Genomic DNA, 7,010 nt, shown 5'->3' with positions numbered 1-7,010 from the left:
TTATTGTCCTTGATGCTCAAAGCTAGTTGGAGTTCAGTTGCAGCCTTGGCTTTCCTGGTATGCTCCCTGCAGGACCGGACCAGTGCAGAATAATCCTCCTTGGAGGTGACTCCCATCCTCCATCCTTTGTAGGCCTTTCTTTTTAGCCTCAGGAGGTCTGCTTGGTCCCTGGAGAGCCAGGGGGGCTGCTGTGCCCTCTTGCTGCCTTTCCTCTGAGATGGAATAGACTTAGTTTGTGCATTGAGGATCGCTCCCTTGAGGAGCAACCAGTCTTCTTGAACTCCCCTTTCTCCGTGGTCATGGTCCCTTAGGGCCAACTAGCAAATGTTAAATTAAAACAAGTTTGTTACAAGGGAAAAGGGGAACAGTGGTAATCCCTAAACAAAACCTTAACTATTAACCTTTAACTGTAGCTCAAAATGGAACGCAGTCCGAGCCAGTGGCAAACCAACCTGGGGAGCTACCTCCTAGCCAAGTCACTTTGGAAGGACTTGGCTAGGAGGCTAGGACCCATGGCTGCCATCCAGGGACTCTACCACCTGCTGTTCAAAACAAATTTCTTATTTGAGCCAGTATCCTTAGTGCAGTGGGCATGAGGGGGTGCCAGTTAGCAGCCTGGCATGAAGAAACCGCACCCTGTGCTGTGCAAGACTCTAGTCAGGGGTGTCCAGGAGAGTCCCCCAGTGCCACAGAGGCATTGGCACAGCATTAGAACTCTGTTTTTATTATCTTCCTGAAGTATCATAATAAAAAATAATAATAATTTTAAAATTTCTTATTTGGTCAGCTAGAGAACAGGAACACTGCTAGTAATGTTTAAAAGAGGTGGTATTCCATATCATTCTGGCCTTAGAGACAAGCCAGCTAGAATCACCTCACCCACTTCGGGTCGAACCCCGTCCCCTCCCTGCTTCAGATCCAACCCCACTCCCCTCCTCCCTCCCACCCCCTCCCCACTGCTTCAGGTCCAACCCCAATCCCCTCCTTCCCCCCACAGCCACTTTGGGCCCACCTGGCCCAGGTCTGCCTGCCTCCCTTCCCCTCCTTGCCCTCCACCTCCTCCTCCCTGCTGGTTGTTCTCGGGGGCATCCAGGATGGGTGGCCACTGTGATACCCTGTTCGCCCTCAGGCAGGGAGGCAGGGTGCAGCCCAGCTGCTCAGGCATGTTCCCCACTGCCAAAATTCCCTGGCAGTGGTGCAAACTTGGGCCTGCACAGCTTGTGCCACCCAGCCAATCGCCACCCAGCCAATCGCCACCCGCCTTTGCAGAGGCGCATGCACAGTTCGTTAGAAGCATTACAGACAGACAGACAGACAGACAGACAGACTAAGCCTTTTATTATATTAGTTGGAATGGGGGGCTGCAGTTAGCAGCATGGCATGAAGAAACCACACTCTGGGCCGGGCAAAACTCTGGTCAGGGATGTCCGGGGGAGTTCACCTGGTGGGACCTCTGAGGCCTGGGGGTAGTGTGGGGGCTGGGGGTTCCCTTGCCTGTCCCACATGTGCCCAGATTGAGGCCCTGGAGGGGCAGGTGAGAGAACTCCAGGCAGAGGGGAGCAGGCTGCAGGGGACTGAAGAAGAGATTGATGGCTACTTTCATTCTCTGCAGGACAAGACTCCTGGTGGAGAAGCTGCAAAGTAATGCCGTGAAGCAGATGCTGGTGAGTGAAGGACAGTCACTTCAGGGGCCAGACCTCTCACCACAGAGACAGCTCCCCCAATGCACTTGGGGAACAAATATGAGGCCCTGGCTGCACTGGAGGAGTGTGCGGTGGGGGAAAGTGCACTAGAAGGGCCTGCCGCCATCACCGAGCAAGCTGAGGGCCAGCCAGGTAAGCAGAAGAAAAGACACCATGTCATCGTTGTAGGCGACTCCTTGCTGAGAGAAACAAAGGGACCCATCTGTTGTCTGGATCCTATGGCGTGAGGTCTGCTGCCTCCCCGGAGCCAGGATCAGGGACATCATGGCAAGAATTCCTGACTTCATCCGGCCCTCCACCAACTATCCAATCGTCCTCATCCACGTGGGAACAAATGATGTGGCCAGGAGTAGTCCAGACCATATCATGAGTCACTACAGGGCTCTGGGGACCAAGCTTAGGAAGATGGGAGTGCAGGTGGTATTCTCATTGATCCTCCCGGTCAGCAGTCGCAGTAGGCATCCCGTCACCTGCGTCAGGGAAGTCAACCTGTGGCTCTGGAGTTGGTGCCATCATGCAGGTTTTGTCTTCCTGGACCACGATCCACCCTTCCATGCAAGGGACCTCCTGGGATGCAATGGGATTCATCTCTCCACAAAAGGTAAGTGTCTCTTTTCTTACAGGTTAGCCGCCCTCCTATGTCAGGCTTTAAACTAAGTATGATGGACGACAGGGAGGCAGGAGATGGAGAGAGTCTAGAACCTACAAACTGCAAGACATGCAGCAGTACTCACCCCAGGTAAGTACCAAGGGGCCCTTTGGGCATCAAAACAGGTGTGCATCAAAGGCACAATTCGGAGGTCCCCAGTGCCTCTATATTAATGCTAGGAGACAATAACTTAAATTTAGCGGGGCTAACGGAAACCTTGTGGGACCCTACCCATGACTGGGTGGTACACATTGAGGGCTACAGGTTGTACAGAAGGGACAGAGTAGGGAGGAAAGGGTAGATGAGTATTGGCAGATGGGAGTCCAGGAAGGGTGGTCATTCCTAAAAGAAGCGATCCTTCGGGTACAGAGGGAGACTATCCCAGTATGAGGGAAAAGGGGGAAAGGAGCCAAAAAACTTCCTCGGCTAAACAGGGAAATCCAGGGGAGCCCAAGGGCAAAAAAGAAGGCATATAAGCGGTGGAAGCAGGGAGAAGCTACCAAGGAGGAGTATACCTACTTGGCCCACACTTGCAGGGCAGTGGTTAGAAAAGCCAAAGCAACTACAGAGCTGAGGCTGGCAACACAAATTAAAGACAACAAAAAGTATTTTTTTAGGTATATAGACAGTAAAAGGAAGGTGCAGAGCAGCATAGGACCCCTACTGAACAAGAAGCAGCAATTAGTGACAGACAGGGGGCACAAGGCTGAGCTATTCAATGAGTTTTTTGCCTCAGTGTTCCTGAACAGAGGTCAAGATAAGTCTCCTAATGGGTTCTTAGATGGGCGTCAGAGGAACACCAGCCCACCAACTGTCGACACTGACTTGGTGCAGTCACTTGGATGGACTGGATGTGTTCAAGTCAGCAGGCCCGGATGAGCTGCATCCGAGGGTACTGAAGGAATTGGCCGGTGTCACAGCAGAGCCACTGGCATGGCTGTTTGAGCGCTCGTGGCACTCAGGTCAGGCCCTGGATGGCTAGAAAAGGGCCAATGTGGTCTCTATTTTCAAGAAGGGGAGGAAGGAGGATCTGAGTAATTATAAGCCAGTCAGTCTCACCTCCATCCTTAGAAAGTTCTTTGAAAAGATTATGAAGGATCATATTTGTGGGAGTCCAGCAGGAAAAATAATGCAGCAGGGCAACCAGCATGGATTTCTAGCAGGTAGATTATGCCTGACCAATCTGGTCTCATTTTATGACAGTACCACAAAATGCTTAGACACAGGAGTAGAGGTGGATGTTGTTTTCTTGGACTTTAGCAAGACCTTCAATATGATATCTTATCCTTCTCATAAACAAATTAAGAGGCTGTGACATAGATGTTTATATGGTCTGGTGGGTGGCAAATTGGCTTAGCGGTCACACCCAGCAAGTGGTAGTAGACAGGTCGGTATCAGCCCAAAAGAATGTGGGTAGTGGGGTACCACAGGGTTCAGTCCCTGGACCTGTACTCTTCAATATCTTCATCAGTGACTTAGATGTGGGTGTGAAGTGTACTCTGTCCAAGTTTGTGGACGACACTAAATTGTGGGATGAAGTGCACACTCCAGAGGGTAGGAAACGATTGCAGGCAGACCTGGACAGGTTAGAAAAGTGGGCAGTACACAACAGGATGCAGTTCAACAAGGACAAGTGCAGAGTGCTGCACCTAGGGTGCAAAAATATCCAGCACACCTACTGGCTGGAAAGTGACCCTCTCAGCAGCACAGAAGCAGAAAGGGATCTTGGAGTCATAGTGGACTCCAAGATGAACATGAGTCGTCAGCATGATGAAATCATCAGCAAAGCTAACCATGCTTTATCATGCATCAGCAGATGCATGACAAATAGATCCAAGGAGGTGGTACTTCCCCCCTCTATGCGGCATTGGTCAGACCGCAGTTGGAGTACTGTGTCCAGTTTTGGGTGCCATACTTCAAGAAGGATGTTGATAGACTCAAAAGGGTCCAGAGGAGGGCCACTCATATGGTTAGGGGCTTACAGGACAAGCCCTATGAGGAGAGACTGAGGAATCTGGACCTCTTCAGTCTCCGCAAGAGAAGGCTGAGAGGTGATCTTGTGGCCACCTACAAATTAATTAGGGGGACGCAGCAAGGGATCGGAGATGCTCTGTTCACCAGGGCACCTCTTGGGATAACAAGGAACAATGGTCACAAACTAACAGAGAGCAGATTTTAGGCTAGGTATCAGGAAAAACTTCTTCACAGTAAGGGTGGCAAAAATTTGGAATGGGCTTCCAAGGGATGTGGTGCTCCCCACTACCTTGGGGGTCTTTAAGAGAATGCTGGATAGTAGGGCTGCTTGAGGCTTTGGACCGTGCTTTAGATCTGGAAAAGCTTTGGACGCTTTGGCGTCCAAAACCATGTTTGTCTTGGGGCGTTGGGGGGACAACACTACTGCAAGCCTGGCTGCTAAGCTACTCTGTTACCAGTTACCAATTAATCATGATTCACTCAGGAACCAGCTCAATACACAGTACCTAGCTACTACATAATGAGTTAACAAGCATGGATTAGCACAAAACCACAGACTAAGGAGAGGAAATAATCAATATAGACAAATCAACTGCCCCAAGACAGACAGTCAGTTGCACAAGCATCCATGTCACAAGTTTTGTCTGTCAGCAGCTAGTGGTGCAGGCCCCAGAACCCCCCTGCACCCATCTCCTTAACAGCTGGCAGGCTTTGTGCCTGCAGCAGGGCCTAGCAGGCCTGCAGTTTTCATCCCCCTGTGCCCCAAAACAGACACAGTCCCACAAGCACCCACGTCACAAATTTTGCTTGTCAGCAGCTTGAGGTGCAGTTTCCCCGAAACCCCTGCATCTATCTTCTTGAAAGCTGGCAGGCTGTTGCCTCAGCATGGGCTAGCAAGCCTGCAGTTTTGACCCCGCTGTGGCTTAACACACACACGTGATATGAGTTTTTTGCTTTCAAGACTTTGAGGTGGTTTCCCTGAAACCCCTACCCCTATCTCCTTGAAACTTGGCAGGCTTCATGCTCTTAGAAGGGGCTACTATTCCTGCAAGTTTAATCTAAATTAGGCCAGAAATGACAACATTATAGGCTGTTTCAAGCTTCTCCATTATAGCCTATGGGCAAAATGTTGAAACAGTGAAACTGTTTCAACAAAATGAAATGGAACAGAAGTTTTGAATCAAAATGAAACTCAAAACAAAATGCTGTTCCGTCAAAACACAAGTCGAAACGGAATGGTGCCATTTCGCACAGTCCTACCAGATAGCACAGTGGCTGGGCTGCTGTCAGTAGGCAGCCTGGCACAGACAAAATGTGCTATAGGCCAGGCAAGACTGGGGTCAGGGTTCTTTGGAACAGTCCCCCAGTGGCATTCACAGGAAGTTTAGGGTGGCCCACAAAGTATTTTGACTCATAATCCCATCCTAACTTGACCTTCATTTAGGGCTCTTTACTTGATGTGGGATATTATTTACACATGATTTAGTGTATCTGCCTAGCTAATTAAATTCTCTCTCTCTTTAGGATGTGTAATTCATTAATAACAAGCTTTTATTGGGTCTAGATTATCTTTTGAAAAAGGAAATGGGAATAAGCAATCAACTTCAGGCTCATGAATCAGCCTGGATCAGTTCCTGGGAGACCTGGGCTCCCTGGGGTCTAGCAGCCATGCCCTGTCGCACAGCAGAGGAGTGCATTATGCTTCTACCCCCACCCCAATGCTGCCGTCTGATCCCAGCTACATGCAGGCTGACCCCACTCTTCCCAGCATGGCTGTGGGAGGCAAGTGGTTAACCCTCCCTTCACCCCAGACGGCTTCCCCTCCTCCAAACATGGCAGAGAACCCAGAAGCCCAGCAGCCCTGCTCAAGAGCAGACAGAGGAAGCCATAAGAGTACAGACCTCAGGGATCCCGCCCCTGGAGAAGAAAGAACGCAGGTCTCTGGGACCCCCGGCCAGAACCACGTGAACCCAGGCATCTGGCCCTGGGGCTTGGTGGTGTCTAGCAGGCACCAGGCTCTGACCAGTCTCACCCAACCTGGGCACACGTGTGGGGTGCGGTGCATGTGCAAAGTGCATGAACACATACTGACCACTGGCTGCTTTACCACTATCCAGGAGGAGCACAAACCGTCTTGCAGATGCTTCCTCAGCCTGACCAAGGGTGTGTGTGCCCGACAGCTTGCTAAGAATTTTTCCAACTATTTGAGTTGGTCTCATAAAAGATATCAGATTTATCCAAAGAACCTTGTCTGCCAAAGTGCATGCATGTATACACACAAGGAGTGCGGTGCACGTGCAAGGATACATGCACATACAGTGGGGGGAGGGGGCTCCCTGCAGCTGCGGAGGGAGGCAACTCAGGCTACCCTTATCAAAAATGGCCACTATGGTGGGATTATATACAAGCAACCGATCATGTGGCCCTGCCAAGATGGCTGCCACTCCAGTCCCTGCCCCTTAGTAAAAATGGCCACCCTACTCAACCTGCCACTTTCAAGCATGGCCACTTGCTTAGTAATGAACCTGGCAACTCTCAGCCAGTAGGGTGGGGCTCCGGGGCCACTGGCCAATAGGGAACAGTGAGGGACAGTGCAGTGCTACCGCACATGGGGTGGTCTCCCACACTTGGGTTACACCTAGGGCTCTGGAGGGGCTGGGTCTCAGATGCCTGGGTCCTGCCCA

Source organism: Alligator sinensis, unplaced genomic scaffold (assembly GCF_000455745.1).
Source record: "Alligator sinensis unplaced genomic scaffold, ASM45574v1 scaffold1023_1, whole genome shotgun sequence".
NCBI classification, from domain to species: domain Eukaryota; kingdom Metazoa; phylum Chordata; order Crocodylia; family Alligatoridae; genus Alligator; species Alligator sinensis.
The sequence above is the reverse complement of the archived record's forward strand: the minus strand, read 5'-3'. Positions refer to the sequence as shown.